This window comes from Tachyglossus aculeatus, chromosome 5 (genome assembly GCF_015852505.1).
Source record: "Tachyglossus aculeatus isolate mTacAcu1 chromosome 5, mTacAcu1.pri, whole genome shotgun sequence".
NCBI lineage: Eukaryota > Metazoa > Chordata > Mammalia > Monotremata > Tachyglossidae > Tachyglossus > Tachyglossus aculeatus.
The window spans coordinates 49,369,443-49,386,907 of NC_052070.1; positions in this window are offsets into that span (position 1 = coordinate 49,369,443).

The window sequence follows — 17,465 nt, forward strand, 5'->3', positions numbered from 1 at the left end:
GCCAGGATGGTGGATCCCGAGGGACGATAGGGTGTGCCCTGTGCCTAATCCCGGATGACTGGCAGGATGTGTGGGAGCTGGAGGCCAACTCTGCCCCCACAGTGGTGGATGGTGCAAGGGCAGATGCTCTGGCTGGGTTCCCGCACTGCCCACTATACCCCAGCCACTGAGGACTCTGGGGGTGGGCACGAGGGCTCCTGGAGAGATTCTACCCAGAGTGTGCCAGTGCCCCAGCCTCCTGAGGTCCTGCTGAGCTGCCTCTGCCTTCAGCTCTCCTTGGCTTCCCTGGCAGAGGGTCTCAGGCACCTGGGTTTCCTTCAGAGCTGATAGCAGTCAGTCAATCACATTTAATTCATTCATTCATTCATTCAATCGTATTTATTGAGCGCTTACTGTGTGGCAGAGCACTGTACTAAGCTCTTGGGAAGTACAATTTGGCAACATATAGAGACGGTCCCTACCCAACAGTGGGCTCACAGTCTAGAAGAGTGCTAGAGTGTGTATTTAACGAGTGCTTACTGTGTGCAGGGCACTGTACTAAGTGATTGGGAGAATACAATATAACAATAACAATATTAGTATAATAATAAAATAATGGCATTTATTGAGCGTTTACTACTACTAATAACGATGATGGTATTTGTTAAGCGCTGACTATGTGCAAAGCACTGTTCTAAGCGCTGGGGAGGATACAAGGTGATCAGGTTGTCCCATGTGGGACTCACAGTCTTTATCCCCATTTCACAGATGAGGTAACTGAGGCACAGATAAGTTAAGTGACTTGCCTAAAGTCACACAGCTGACAATTGGCGGAGCTGGGATTTGAACCCATGACCTCTGACTCCAAAGCCTGTGCTCTTATCCACTGAGCCACGCTATACCAGTAGCAATAGCCCCTGCCCCAGACCTGGGGATTAAGATTGCGAGCCCCCCGTGGGACAACCTGATTACCTTGTAACATCCCCAGTGCTTAGAATAGTGCTTTGCACCTAGTAAGCGCTTAATAAATGCATATCTTCTAGACTGTGAGCCCACTGTTGGGTAGGGACCGTCTCTATCTGCTGCCAACTTGTACTTCCCAAGCGCTTAGTACAGTGCTCTGCATATAGTAAGCACTCAATAAATACAATTGAATGAATGAATGAATCTTAGTATCACTAGGGACTGCTTTTTGAGTGCCCACGGGATGGGAGGGGTTGTGTGTTAGACATTCTGGAGGTGGGAAGAGGGGGGACACACCAGGGGAACTGACAGTCGAGTTGAGAAGGAAGACAATAGTTCACGGGTAGCCTTGTGGTGGGAAAGGGGTCCGGTGGGGCAGGGTGGAGGTGGGAGTTGAGCTCGCTTTTCCTGCCTATTTCAGAAGCCCTGCTTGGAGGAGGAAGAGGTGAGTTTGGAGTCTGAAGGCCTGGGGACAGTGTGTCCAGGGGGAGGATCTGGGAGCTCTGGGGGTGAGGGTCTGTGGAGAGCAGGTGAGGGGTCATGAAGAGTGTGAGCCAGGGGTCAGAAGGGCCAGGCAACAGAAGAACCCCCCCCCCACCCCAATTCCTCTCACCGCCTGCCACCCTCACCTCCTGAAAAGTCAGCCCCCCTCGGGAACCCCTCCGCACTCCCCAGCCCCACTCCCTACAAGCCTTCTGCTCTCCCTGCTCCCAGGGCCCCCACTGAGTTTCAGAGAGGGCTTCTTGTGGGTTGCTTTTTTCCCCCCTCATTTGTGGCTTATCAATGATGCAAGAGGAATAACGCCAATTTCCTTAGGCTGCGTAATCCCTAAATCAGATTGGGGGGATTGTGGGAGGCGGGGTGACCTTGCGCAGGGCTCCGGGGCCTCCGCCTGGCCCACCGCCTGCCTGTGCTGGCAGCTCCCGGGACACATTTAGAGAGATAACACTAATTAGACTGGACACATCCTCCTTAGGAGGGGTCCAGCCCCTCCCAGCTCGGCCTGTCTCCCCCACGAGGCCTGGGCACCGCTGCTGCTGGTCTCCTGTGCCCACCTCAGGTGGGCACTCCAGGAACAGGGCTTTGGGTGGGGAGGAGGACGGGGTAGAAGTGGAAGTAAAGCTGGGGGTGGGGGAGGGACACGAGGTTCACCCTCCTTGCTTGGCAGCCACTAGGTGATCACTCATCTGCTCTCAGGGAGGAGACCCTGGGAATACTTGGGAGGGTGGTGGGAGTCGTTCCTGGAGTGAAATCCCCCTGACCCCTGACCCCGGGGATGAGGAGGGGGAGAAGAGGCTGAAGGTTGGTAGATCCATCCAGGCCCACCCCCTACCCCGCAATCCCCCTACATACACACCTCACCCTAAGAGAGTTGAGTGCTTTGGTCTGGCTAGGCTGGGAAGGGAGAAGAGTGGTGGTCTACAGCCAGGCTGGGGAGAGAGGAGGGCAGTGGTGCAGCCGGGATGGAGAGGGAAGAGGGTGGTCTCCCTGTCCTGCTTCTCCTAGGGTCAGAGGTCACTGGGGGAATTCCCAGCAGCATTAGGCAGAGGCAGAGAGGTGACCTGTGTGGAAGTGGGCAAGGGGAAGAGTTTGGGAGAAAGCTGATCTGGGTGAGGGACGGGAGTGAGAGGAGCCAGGGAAGCAGCAGCAGCAGCAGCTGACCATCCAAAACAACTTTCCCAAGTGTCCGGGGACTGCAGCCCTGCCCCGACCAGCCTGTCAGCATCCCTGAGAGCCTGGAACCCTCCTCTCTGTCCTGGACCCCATTTGCCAACTTTAGGATGTCCAGACCACCCCCCCAGAAAAACTCAGCCCCCAAAGCCACCCGGTGCCATTCCTCCAGTATCTCCCTCCCACCACCACCTCCCCCTCTCCTCCTCCCCAGGAATTGTGCATTTATTAATTCATGAGGCACTAATTAGTTCTTTGTTTAATTTTGTGTTAAACAGACTGACCAGAATGATAACGACTTGCAGCGCCGCGCTGCCGTCCCCAACCACCCCTGTTTTCTGACAACAAGGGAGCGCGCCGAGACCGGAGCGCTGAACCCAAATACCCTCAGCAGTTGCACTTCATTAAGTCAAAATGTGACAAGAAGCTTAGAGAGCAACTTGCAGATCCGATCGCGCCGAGCTGAGCAGTTGGGGAGGAAACTTTTCTGCGAGGAGGGAGAGGGGGCTGGGGGCCGGGCCCTGCCCTGCAAAAAGGTGGGGAGAGAGGTGGCGCTGGCTGCAGGGGGAAGGGGCTGTGTCCTGGGATGGGCTCGCTGATGGCAGGTGGATGCCCATCACACGTGCAGCTGACTTCGAGCAGCACTCACGAGGAGCAAATTCATCTCCTCATCTCCTTCTCCCTTCCTCCCTCTTCCTCCTCTCTTCCTTCCTTTTCCTTGCTTCCTCTCTTCCTTTTGCTCATCTCTGTCTCTTCCTCTCTCCTCTCTCCCTTTCTCTCTCTCTCTCTCTAACTCTCCCCTTCTCGGTTCCTGTTTCTCTCTCTCTCCCTCTCTCTTTCTCTAACTCTTCCTTTCTCCCTCTGTCAATCTCCTCTCTCTCTTTCTCTCCCTCTTTCTCCCTGCCATATTCTCTCTCTCTCTCTCCCTCTCTCTCTATCTCTCTCATCCCTGTGCTCCACAGAGCCCCAGCAGCAGCAGCCCCAGGAAAGAGCATGGCTAGGGGCAGCCCAGGGGAGCTCTAGCCCCCTCACTTCCAGGCATCAGAGAACTCCCTCCCCCCTCCATTGAATCAACTCCCCCCCCCACATCCCTGAACCCCTGCGAACTTTCCTCCGGCCCCTTTGCCTGTCAGGTTGGGATGAAGGGCACAGCTTCCCCTTAATAATAATAATAATGACGGCATTTGTTAAGCACTTACTACATGCAAAGCACTGTTCTAAGCGCTGGGGAGGATACAAAGCGATCAGGTTGTCCCACGTGGGGCTCACAGTCTTAATCCCCATTTTACAGATGAGGTAACTGAGGCCCAGAGGAGTTAAGTGACTTGCCCAAGGTCACACAGCTGACAATTGGCAGAGCCGAGATTTGAACCCATGACCTCTGACTCCCAAGCCAGTGCTCTTTCCATTGAGCCACGCTGCTTCTCCTTACTTCTCCTTCCCAGGCTCAGCCCCTACGGAGAGAGTCGGTCTCTGTCTCCCAGGGTCCCGGGCTCAGCGGGCCACAGAGATGAGCCTGGATAGCAGATCCTGGCTCACCACTTGTTTGGGGGCAGCCTCAGGGGAGAGTAAAGCCAAAGGAATTGAGGGGGAAGCCAGAGGAGCAGTGGCTGCCAGTCAGTCCCCATTGTTTTTTAATGGTGTTTGTTAAACACTTACTATGTGACAGGCACTGTACTAAGCACAGGGGTAGGTACAAGCTAATCAGCTGAACACAGTTCATGTCCTACGTGGGCTCACAGTCTTAATCCCCATTTTACAGATGAGGTAATTGAGGTACAGAGAAGTTAAGTGACTCACCCAAGGTTAAACAGCAGACAAGTGGTGGAGTCAGGATTAGAACCCAGATCTCTAACTCCCAGGCCTGGGATCTTTCTACTAGGCCCCAACCCTCCTCCAATCCTGGGCTCCAGGACTGGAGGACTGGCTTGGAGGAGAGAGGAATGCATCTGTTACCCCTCTCTGAGCTTCTTGCAGAACACACAGTTCTCCAATTTCCCACCACCCCATCGGGAAGTAGTGTGGCCTAGAAGTAGTGGATAGCACTTGGGCTTGGGAGTCAGAAGGACTTGAGTTCTAATACCAGCTCTGCTACTTTTGTGCTGTGAACCCTTGGGAAAGTCACTTCACTTCTCTTTGCCTCAGTTACCTCATCTGTAAAATGGGGATTGACTGAGAGCCCTATGTAAGACATGGACTGTTTCCAACCTAACAGTCTTGTATCTACCCCAGTGCTTAGTACAGTGCCTGGCACATAGTAACCACTTAACAAATACCAGAAAAAATAAGCAGAAACCCTCTTCTGCTGGGTACCCTGGTGGAGACCACATTTGAAAGAGGAGAAAGCTGACACTCAGAGAGGTTAAGGGGCCTTCCTGGAGATGCACAATCCATCAAGAACAGAGCTGGGCCTTGGCACTCCCCTCAATCCCTCCAACCAGGGAACTCCAGCCAGTGGGCACCTCGTGGCCACCTCCCGGGAACCAACCCGGGACAAAATACACCAGGGATGCGCTCTCTGTTGGGTGCTGGTGGCGGAGGGGCAGGCTTGTCCCCAGGGGGAGGGGACCACCCGGCAGTCTGAAGATGGAGTAACCCTGCCTGGAGCGGGGTCCGGGTGACTGCGACCCCTCCTCCAGTGTGTGGAAGCAGGAGGGGTAGCCTGCAGTCCAGGGTCCGCCCCTGCTCCACGGCGAGAGAAAGAGAGGTACCCGCCCTACAGAAGTTGTGTATATACATATATATCTATATTCTATTTATTTACAGTGATGCCTGTTTACTTGTTTTGATGTCTGCCTCCCCCCTTCTAGACTGTAAGCTCGGTGTGGGCAGGGATTCTGTCTTTATTGCTGAATTGTACTTTCCAAGCACTTAGTACAGTGCTCTGCACACAGTAAGCACTCAATAAATACGACTGAATGAATGAATGAAAGAAGCCCTTATGGTTGGGACTAACAGGGAGGGCTCGAGGCTGGTGGGGGGTGGCGATGGGCCAAGCAGAAACACAGGAGGAGCAGGAGGTGGAAGAAGCCAGAGCGGCGACAAGGAGGAAGAGATACCAAAAGAGAGGAGAGAAACACAGACTGAAATCCCTCATCCTTAGCCAGGGATTGAGACAGAGACACCTCAGAGACACCACAGACATGTTGAGTGAAACACCACAGAGAAACCACAGAGGCAGAGGGAGGTTGAGACACCGCAGGCAGAATAATAATAATAATAATAATTATAGTTACGGTATTTGTTAAGGGCTTACTATGTTCCAGGCACTGTACTAAGCACGGGGGTGGATATAAACAAATCAGATTGGACACAGTTCCTGTACCGCATGGGGCTCATAGTCTTAATCCCCATTTTACAGATGAGGTAACTGAGGCGCAGAGAAGTTAACTGACTTGCCCAAGGCCACACAGCAGACAAGTTGAGGAATCTCGATTAGAACCCATAACCTGACTCCCAATTCTGTGCTCTATCCACTATGCCATGCTGTTTCTCATTATCAGAAGTAGCAGGGAGGGAGTCTGAGTGCACTTGGGTCAGGGGGTCTTTGTGAGCCCCGGGGCTTTTCCCCGACAGAAAAGAGCAGAAGAGAGCAGAGAGAGAGGTCCACTCTCCAACAGCCTCCTGGACAGTGGAGAGGTGGAAAAACCTGCCACGGCATCACTGCCCAGGCTCAGTCCGGCCCCTCTCCACGGCCCGATCCCTCCCCATGGCCTGGTTCCTCCCCGTGTCCCGGCGTCCTGGCAAAATAGTATGTGGGGTGGGCCACAGTGGCTCCGGTCTCCTCACCCACCAACCACTTCACTAGCAGAGCAGCCCCAAGCCCGAGCCTGCCAGCCCTGGGCTGGCTTCTGCTAATTTGCTGTCAGCCTGCCTAAGCAAACCAATTAAAACTAATCATTAATTATAAAAGAGAGAGGGAGAGGAAAGGAGAAAGCAAGGGAAATCTAGGCAGGGGAGGAAAGGGGACGAGAGCCAGAGAAAGAGTGGAGCGGAGGGCTGAGGAGCGGTGACGGGGAGGAGAGAGGGAGCCAGGGAGGGGAAAAGTCAGAAAAAGGGAAGGATGCCATTAAGGCGGCTGATATACGGGGAAGGGGAGGTCAGAGGGGATGGGCAGGGGAGGTGCAGGGGGCGCAGAAGGAGGGAGGAAAAGAGCCAACAGGAGAGCAAGTGAGCGAATGAGCGGGAGAGCAGGAGCTGAGGAGAGGGCGGCCTACCAGAAGCCCGGGGTTTGGAGCTGGTCCCGGCTGGTCCCGGCCCGTACGGCCCGTCTGTTCGTCCTGTCCCGTCGGAGCCGGGGCCGCCCACCCGCCCACTCTCCTGGAGCCGGGAATCAGAATGTCTCCCCCAGTGGTGCCCAGGCCCATGTTTATGCAACTCCCCTGATTATGCAGCGTCGGACAGGGCCCCAGAAAGCCCCCCATCCCCGCCGCTTGAGCCCACTCCCCAACGGGCCCATGCCGCGGAGACCCCGGGCAGCTGTCAGCAGAGCCAACGGGGACCCCTCCACACACCCCTCCCGTCTGTTGTTCCCCACCCTCACACATGCACCCTCCCCTGCTCTGGCCTTTCACAGGGCTGGACCTGTGTCAGCCCGCCGGGGGCAGACGACAAGGGCCAGTGTCATGGAAACAGGCGCTTTCCTGGAGAAATATTCTGTTTGGCCTTCCTTCCTGCATTGAGGAGCTGTCAGAAGGCCAAGGGAGAGTCACACTACCCCGGGACCAGGCGTGACAAAACCTATTTTCTGCCTCAAATTTGATTGATTAAAAAACTTTTTAGGAAAACCATGTTAAAAGAAGGGGGAAAAAAAGAGGGAGAAAGAGAGAGGAGAGTGGAGAGAAGGGGAAGGAGAGAAAGAAAGAATAGAAACTGACCCGAGGGAGGACGGGAGGGCGGGGGGGTTGGGAAAGTAGGCGAGAAAGACGGTGGGGCAGGGGTCCGAGCAGAGTTGCCCTGGCAATAAGGCTGGGGGCTGGGGGTCCTGGGGACCGTGGGCCTGAGCAGCTCTGGTCATAACCAAGCCGAATGGATAGGTTGAAGGGAGCTGGACTCTAACAGGGCAATGACGGCTGGTCCTGGGGCCGTCCACACCCATGGTCTGGCTACGTGGGGCAGCCGGAGGCCGACTTGCCAACAGCAGAAGGTTAAGAGAGTGTGAGGGACAGGGAGAACTGTCTGGACTTTCCCCGAGTGGGACCAGACTCCTCCCTGCCCCTTTCATTCATTCAATCGTATTTAATGAGAGCTTACATATGCAAAGCCCTGTATTGAGCGCTTGGAAGAGTACAATATAACAATAAATAGACACATCCTCTGCCCATGATAATCTTACGGGCCCTAGGGTGGGGTGTGGGGGGCAGGCCACCCTGATGTTTGGAGGTGGAGGGTGGGGAGGGCGTTTCCTTCCTCTGACTCGGAAAATGTCTTTACGAGAAAGCAAGTGGGCCAGCCCAGCATGGGCCCTCCTCTCCTCAGGCCAGCGAAGCCATCTCTAATTCCAACTCTGCCACTTGTCTGCTTTGTGACCTTAGGCAAGTCACTTTACACCTCTGTGCCTCAGTTACCTCATCTGGAAAATGGAGATTGAGACTGTGAGCCCCACATAGGATGAGAACTATGTCCAATGTGATTTGCTTGTGTTGACCCCATCATTTAGTACAGTGCTAGGCACATAGTAAGTGCTGAACAAATACCATTATTATTATTATTATTATTATTATTATTATTATTATTATTATTATTATCTCTAGTTCAGGCAGTCGGCTGTCCCACTGAGCAAACCCCCTTCCAACTTTAACTCCTCTTTGATCTCTTTCCTATCCGTTCCCGGAGCTCCTTTCTCCCTTCTCATCTCCGAATCTAGTGGTGCCAATAAATGCCCACAGAAGCCCCACCTGGCCACCTGGGAGTGACTGCTGGGGCAGGGGGTTCTTGTAGAACCTTGCCCCTCATCTCTCACACTGGGTATTTGGGTGGGTGGTCGGCACTGTGGGGTGCTCCCCCAGGGCATAGCCACTGGAAGCCAGCTGGTTATCTCCCAAGCTCCAACTTTCCCCCTCTAAACTGTAAGTTTGTTGTGGGCAGGGAACGTGTCTACTAACTCTGTTATACCGTACTTTCCCAAGCGCCTAGCACAGTGCTCTGCATACAGTAAACATTCAATAAATACCATTGACTGATTCATTGATTACCACTGGTAGGGTCACGGGGTCTCCACAAGGGACCTCTGAACCTGAGGAATTCTGGGCACAAATTCGCTGCCCTCCTTTGTGCATGCCATCATGGTCTTATGAGCCTCTTCCCTCCATAGATGGCAAAACCCACCAATCCCAGGTGTGTGGGCACCTCCCCCGACACCAGCCCCTGGGCAATGACTTTCCTCAATGACCTCCATCCCTGCCTTGCCCACAGACCCCTCAACCATGACAAATGCCCCTCCAGGCCCGTAGCCATCAAGACCAGCTGCACCAACCCACCAAGGCCATTCCACATGAGCACATGCGGGGCATACACGACACACTTTGAGATCCTTAGAAGAAAGGTGCAGGGAGTGAAGAGGATGGTCTTATGGTTTGTTCTCTCTTGAGTTTTCCCACAGCCATGTACCCCCCCCCCCCGCCCACATAAACACACACACCCAGCTCCCCTCTCTCTCTCTCAGCCCTCAACCAACCCCAGCCACCACCCTTGACCCAGGCACACCCCCGTCGTCACATCTTTTTGCCCACTCAGTTCCCGGCCTAGTCTCTCAAGTTAACCTTGGCTGCTACTAGGCCAAGTGGCTCTGCCCAATGTCTGGATTTCTGCGCAGGAGTGGGGAAGGAGAGATGTACTTCCTGCCCATTTGGTTCCAAGCCCCCAAAGCAGAGCAGCGATACCCTGGACTCGGCCTGGAGTTCAAAACTCCTGGCCAGCTGCCCGGCTGGACTCTGGGGGCACCCACCCCACTCAACTCCAGCCTCCTCCCCTCCCCCAACCCCCGCACGCGTGTGCACATGCAAGGCCCCCTGCCTTGGCCCGAGAACTGTCAGGAGATCAACAAACAAAAGCTGCTTCTTGACAGGGAGTCATTTATATTTTAGCTTCGTTCCATTATCCTAACGAATCCTTCATCAGCAGATGCAATATTAACAGCAGAAAATCAGCTCATTACATCCGGGGGGATTTCATCAAGACGGCAATCATGTATGCAGCTCCCCAAGCCTTCAAGAGGGCAGTATTGCAGTTATTTATTTATTTATTTACCTCGTTATTCCTTTCTCTCCTTTTTGGGGGGGAGGGAGGGGGCGGGAGGGTTTCTTTCCACATAATTGTGCAGCAACTCAGATCTTTAATAAATAATTTGTAAGTCCTGAACTGCAGAAAGCTTCGCTCGCTGCCACGAGGTTCTGCGTTGGCCAAAATATTTACCAATATTTAAAAGTCATTAGAGAGGGGAAGGAGTTGTTGGGGGGCCGGAAGGAGGATGGGCCCATTCTACTGAGAACGGTCTGGCTCTCTGCCAGGCGGCTGGTTTCCAGCCCTGCTCCCTCTTTTGGCCCAGGGCCCTCCCCAACCACCTGGAAACTCGTCCCAGGACGTCCATCTGGGCTAAGCTGCCCGTTGTCAATTGGAAATAGTCTGGGACAGGGACTGTATCTGCTTTTTTTTATGTACTTATAATAATAATAATAATAATGGCATTTATTAAGCGCTTACTATGTGCAGAGCACTGTTCTAAGCACTGGGGAGGTTACAAGGCAATCAGGTTGTAACACAGGGGGCTCAGAGTCTTAATCCCCATTTTACAGATGAGGTAACTGAGGCACAGAGAAGTTAAGTGGCTTGCCCAAAGTCACACAGCTGACAATTGGCAGAGCCGGGATTTGAACCCATGACTTCTGACTCCAAAGCCCGTGCTCTTTCCACTGAGCCACACTGCTTCTCTATGTGCCTCTCCCCCTTTTAGACTGTGCTTCTCTATGTGCTTCTCCCCCTTTTAGACTGTGAGCCCACTGTTGGGTAGGGACTGTCTCCATATGTTGCCAATTTGTACTTCCCAAGCACTTAGTACAGTGCTCTGCACATAGTAAGCGCTCAATAAATACGATTGATTGATTGATTGATTGATTGATGTGCCGGACCCTGCACTAAACTCTGGGATAGTTATAAGCTAATCACACTGGACACAGTTCCTGTCCCACTTGGGGCTCACGATCTTAATCCCCACTTTACAGATGAGGTAACTGAGGCACACAGGAGTTAAGTGACTTGCCCAAGGTCACACAGAAGACAAATGGCGGGGTCTGGATTAGAACCCAGGTCCTTCTGATTCTCAGGCCTGTGCTCTATCCATTAGGCCAAGCGGCTTCTCCAGTAAAGTTTTCACTTGGCTTTGCACTTGGCCCAGGCCAGAATCTGGCACGAGGGGCCAGAACTCCACTGATGATGGCAATGGGGAACAGACAGGTAGGGAGATGCAGAGAAGACAGGCGTCAGAAGAACTAGGCAGTGTGGTGGGGTGGGCACCCATCACACCCCCCAGAGTTCCCAGTGCCCCCCAGAACCCTTCAGTGCCCCAGGAAGTCATGTGATCCTCCCGCATGCCACTGAAGGGGGTGCTTTTGGATGCCCAAATCTGTGGCTGTATCCCAGGGGCCAGGCGGCGACTGGGCCCACATCCCTGGCTGTCCCCCCCTCCCCCCGTGGTCCTGAAGGCCATCACATGCCCTTCTGAGCTCCAACAGGTGCCAGCAGAGTGAGGGCTGAGCCGGCAGCGAGCTGACCACCCTGCCAGCTGGGTGGGTCCCGTCGAGCGCTGGGCTGGGGCTGCTCTCTCACATCTTCCCCACAGGAACTGGACTTCCGCTCAGTCGGGAACCAGACATTGGGACATCAATTCCAATCTCGCCCACGCGCTGACAGCATTAAGCTCCGGTTTGTCCAACAACAGCCCAAAGTTTCAGAAATTCAGGGCAGACTCTAATCAGGCTGCAGGACAAAGGCCTGGCCTGACCCTGTCACTTCCATTTACTCTTCTTGTCTGTTGTGACGCCAAATCCCTTTCTCCGGCTTCCTCCCCGCCATCCCCTCACCCCCTGCCCAGTCCTCACCCTCCTTCCCAACAAACCCCTTCTTCAGCTCCCCATCTTCTTCCCCTGAGGGTGTCCCCCTATCCAGGCACTGCTTGGCCTCCCCTATTTCTCCACTGCCCGTGGAACTTCTCTTCCCTTCCTGAAGGAAATTTGGATTATTGGTTTTCCCCTCCAGGCTGCCTAGCCTGGACCCATTCATAGCTCACTGTAACTGGGAGACTTTGGTAGAGGGAGGGAGGACGCAGCCCCCGGCCAGACGAGCTGAAGGGGCCCTCAGAAGGTGGTCTGCTTAGTGCCCCTTGGTGTGCCGGCTTCGGTGACTGGGCACTCCCAGAGCTCTTTGAATTGGCTGGAGCCAATTCTTCATTCTTGTCTCTGCTGCCTCCTTCCAGCTCGCTGGTCACTATGTGCTCATGGAGACACCAGGAAGAATCAATGCCCTGAGCTGATCTCTTCAGATCTTAGGAAGATGAGCAGCCCTGAGCCACCTCCGAGGTCCTGGCCATGGCTGTGGGGCCAGGGTAAGTGTTTGAGACTGGAGGACTGAGACTGTAGCATCTGGAGCTGCAGGGTCCAGAGGGCAGTGCCATTCAAAGGTTATTAGCAGAGCCCAGGAAACTAGGGGAGTATATCGGCTCATCTTTACTCCTTTCTAACTCACCCTCTAAGCGTGCTGAATTCTTCACTTTCCTGCCTCCTATACTTCACTCTCATTATTCTCTGAGAGCTCACCTCCTCCAGGAGGCCTTCCCAAACTGAGCCCACTTTTTCCTCTCCTCCTCCCCATCCCCCCGCCCTACCTCCTTCCCCTCCCCACAGCACTTGTATATATTTGTTCAGATTTATTACTCTATTTAACTTGTACATATTTACTATTCTATTTACTTTGTTAGTGATGTGCATATAGCTTTAATTCTATTTTATCTGATGATTTTGACACCTGTTTACATGTTTTGTTTTGTTGTCTGTCTCCCCCTTCTAGACAGTGAGCCCATTGTTGGGTAGGGACCGTCTCTATATGTTGCCGACTTGTACTTTCCAAGCACTTAGTACAGTGCTCTGCACACAGTAAGTGCTCAATAAATACGATTGAATGAATGAAGGAATTATTCCCTAGGCCTGGATGTCCCTCCCCTCACAAATTTTCCAGACAACAACTCTCATATTTGCAAATCTCACCTCCTCCAGGAAGTCTCACTTCATTCACAACACCCGAGTCATGTCAATTCAAGGAACATCCTTAGCTCCTTTCATCCCACCCTCAGCCCTTTTGTCCCTATGTATATTTATTTGTACATTTGATTATTTAGTCATTTATTTCATCTTGACACATTTATAGCACTTCCTGTTATAACCTTGCCCTTCTTCCTGCTCTCACCAGTTGTAAACCATTTCTGTCCATTTCCCCCACTAGATTGTAAGCTCCTGGAGGGCAGGGAACCACACTGTACTTTCCCAGTGTTTGACACAGTGTTCTTCACAAATTAAGTGCTCAATACAACTGACTGACTACTTCTGTTGTACTCTTCCAAGCTCTTAGTTCAGTGCTCGGCACTCCACATATTCCAAAGATTGACTGATCAAAAGATCAGTGTCAGGAACAAAATTTGGGCCCCCAACCTCTGCCCTCCACTGCTCTCCTACTAGCTGTGGTTCAGATATCCCACGACACACAATCCAGGAAAAGCCAGGTGGGTGGACAGAGAGGCCAAAAGAAAAACAGAGAGGCACTGAAGAAAAAGGGAGAGCCAGAGGGGGAGAGAAAGAGAGCGAGTAAAAAAGAGCACAAGACAGAGACCCACAGAGGAAGAAAATTTCTGAGTGGAGTGAAGAGACAGCAGCAGCAGATGCTTTCTGAAAACAGAGGCAGAGATGGGGGACCAAGGGTCAATGCGGGGCAAACCACATCAAATGGAGCCAGGGGGTGGGGAGTCAAGAGGGGAATAGCAAAATGTGGCAGAATGGTTGTGGGGGTATGCAAGTTTGTGTACGTGAGAGACGGATCAAAAGGAAGAAGAGGACAACAGGAAAGTAGGCATAGGAAAAAGTTAGAAAAAGGAAGGGTGGAAAGGAAGGAGACCCTGGGGACGGGAAGGAGGGAAGACCTTAAGAGGGACGCGAAGAGTGACTATTTTCAGCTTCCTTGGCAACAGGCAGCAGTGTAACAATCTCAGAGGAGATTGAGAAACTGGGCAAGGGAACCCCAGGGCCATTCAGCTGGCAGGGCAGATGGTGCCCCTTGACCCCTAGATGATCTGTCTGCCTACGCCTCTCCCTTGTGGAGACCGGAGCCTCGCCTGACTCTCGCTCAGAGCTTCTTCCTCCAACCTCTACCAGAAAGTTGGCTGGCCTGAGAGGCATCCCCAGCTCTGTGGGGCAAAGAACCCCCAGTGATCCTAAATGCATTCTGAGACTTACTGCTTTGTCCAGCCCAAGCTCTGTGCCTGGTGGGGAGGGCAGAGGAGGGGTGGGGGCTGGGTTGCCCGCTGTCAGGGGCCACCGCAGGAGTGGCTCGTGGGGGCCTCTGGTGCCCACTGGCCCGTGACTCCCGGGGCTTCCTGGGCATTGGCCCTGAGCACATGGTGGAGATTTCAGTGGGTTGGCAGCAGGGAGCAGAACCACAGGAGGACTGTGGGCTCCAGGGATCTAAACTGAGCTCCATCTAACTTTCACCCTGGACCCTGGCCTCACGGAGGGGGAGGGCTAGCAGGAGGTGTCACTAGGAAATCAGCCATGCAGCCACGATCTAAGGGCTGGGGGAATAAGGCACCCCTGAGCCCAGACCCCCAGTCTTCTGGTAGGGCTAATAAATAATCATAATCACTGTGGTACTTAAGTGCTTACTATGGGTCACACAGCGCCCTAAGAGCTGGGGTAGATACAAGATAATCAGCTCTCCTTCCCAATCTTCCCAATGTCAAACCTTCTCTCTCCCCCCTTAATGATAATAATAGTAATAAGAATAGTAATGGTATTTGCTATGTGCTTACTCTGTGCCAAGCACTGTTCTAAGCAATGGGGTAGATACAAGGTAATCAGGTTGGACACAGTTCCTGTGTCACACAGGGCTCATGGTCTTAATTCCCATTTTATAGATGAGGTAACTGAAGCACAGGGGAGTTAAGTTACTTGCCCAAGGTCACACAGCAGACAAGTAATAATAATAATAATAATGATGATGGTATTTGTTAAGCACTTACTATGTGCAAAGCACTGTACTAAGCGCTGTGGTAGATACAAGGTGATCAGGTTGTTCCACGTGGGGCTCACAGTCTTCATCCCCATTTTACAGATGAGGGAACTGAGGCTCAGAGAAGTTAAGTGACTTGCCCAAAGTCACACAGGTGACAAGTGGCAGAGCCGGGATTAGAACCCACGTTCTCTGGCCCCCAAGCCCACTCTCTTGCCACTAGGCCATACTGCCACCTGGGTTCTCAGCCTGATCGGGGAGGTGGGCAGCAGCAGGCCTGACTCCCCATCATCACCATCATCAGCATACTGGCTGTGTGACTTTGGGCAAGTCATTTAACTTCTCTGTGCCTCAGTTCCTCTTCTGTAAAATGGGGATTACGACTGTGAGCCCCATGTGGGACAGTCTGATAACCTTGCATCTATCCCAGTGCTTAGAACAGTGCTTGGCACATAGTAAGCGCTTAACAAATACCAATATTATTATTATTATCTCCTTCCGACCTCAGCCCCCACCCCAGCTTTCGCCTCCCACTTCCCCACCCTCTCTCTAGCCCAGACATGGAGATGAGCCTAGGAATTCATGTGTTGTTTAACCTTCCAGCGTGGCTCAGTGGAAAGAGCCCGGGCTCTGGAGTCAGAGGTCATGGGTTCGAATCCCGGCTCCGCCACATGTCTGCTGTGTGACCTTGGGCAAGCCGCTTCACTTCTCTGAGCCTCAGTTCCCTCATCTGGAAAATGGGGGTTAAGACTGTGAGCCCCACGTGGGACAACTTGATCACCTTGTATTCCTCCCCAGCGCTTAGAACAGTGCTCTGCACAGAGTAAGCGCTTAACAAATGCCATCATTATTATTATTATTATTTTTGGCCCCTGCTCCGGTGCACTTTAAAACCCAGAACTTAACTCTGTCCCCACATTTCGTCGCAACAGCCTGGCCCTCTGGGTCTCGCCTCTGGCCACCACCACCTTTGCAGGCTGGGAAGGACAAGGTGGGGACCTCAAAATAACCGGGGTGCAACAGGACAGGCAGGTGGGGGAAGAAGGTCACTGAGAATCAATCAATCGTATTTACTGAGCACTTACTGTGTGCAGGGCACTGTACTAAGCGCTTGGGAAGTACAACTTGGCAACATATAGAGACGGTCCCTACCCAACAGTGGGCTCACAGTCTAGAAGGAGAAGCGGTCCTGCCAACTTGTACTTCCCAAGCGCTTAGTACAGTGCTCTGCACACAGTAAGCGCTCAATAAATACGATTGAATGAATGAATGAATGAATGAATGAAAAGCGGTCGGGGAGTGGGGGATGATGAGTAGGCGGTGGGCAGACAGGAGATGAAAGTAGGGTGGGGAGCGTGGAGGGAATGAAAAGGGGAGGGGGAAGAAGTAAGGTGGAAAGGCCTCTTCTCTTTAAAGAGAACTTTCTCCGGAAGACTGAAAACAATCGCTGCATTTTTACCTAATAATAGAAAAACCTACAAAGAGCTCGAGTGCAGAACGGAAAAATGTCTGCCTGTTGTCACCCGCAGGAGCCTAAGCCCGTCCTCCGCCCCCCCTGCCCCCCTCCACGGAATCTATGAAAACTTCCAACTTTCCTCTTCTGCCTGCTCCCTCTCTGCCTGGCTTTCTTTCCCTTATTTATCAGGAGATTGTGTGGAGCCGAGTGCTGAGCGCTTCACCCTGCTAAATAAAGCTTTGGTATTTCTGATAAAGCCATCAAATTCCTTATCGCGCTGACACAAAGTGCATTTAAAGAGACAGACACCCTTCTCCCCTCCCTCCTCGCCAGTCCCCCCCACCATCCCCATCCCAACTGCTTCAATTTCCAGCTAAGCCGAGGTGGGAAAGGTGAAGGGAGAGGGATGTGGGATGGGTGGAGGTGGGAAGCCTGGGCAGGACAGGGGGCACGCGTCCCCCCACCCTTGATGCATCCCAAAACCTCTTCCACCTGAGGAGGCTGGGACTGAGCCTACTGGGCAATGGGCACCAGAGGCAGGGTGCGGGCTGCGAGATTACCCAAGGGGCTATCACTGGGAATAGCCTGCCACGGGAGAAGTTCTGACAGCCAGAAAAATCTCCTGCCAGAGTGGATGCCCAGGGGGAGATGCCCAGGGGTCCGAGGGGGTGATGCGGAGGGGAGGCAGGCACTGGACCAGTGAATGGGTGGCCCACGTAAGGCAGGGCAGGGTGGCACTGGGGTGGGTGGGAGGGATATGGGGCTCTGCTGGCAGTTTGGGAGGGACAGAATCCAGCGGGGGCATAGGCAGGGGCACCCAGGGGTGTTTTCCGGCCTGAAGCAATGTCCTCTGGAAGGGGCCCTCCGAATGGCCATCCCTGGGTCCCTGGAGTCCCCGCATCCCGTCCATCTCCCCGGCCCCAGCTCAGCAGCCCGGGCCCTGCGCCCACACACAGCCTGTTGTTTAAGGCGACAAATTTATTATTTTTAATTATTTTGATTTATCAAAGCGGCAGCTACAATTGTATTAAACCGACTTGGCTTCTCAGCGTTTAACAGATACACCCGCCGCGGGACTCCCCCAGACTCCATAAAACACCCTGCCCACCCACCTGCTCCCCGCCAGAGG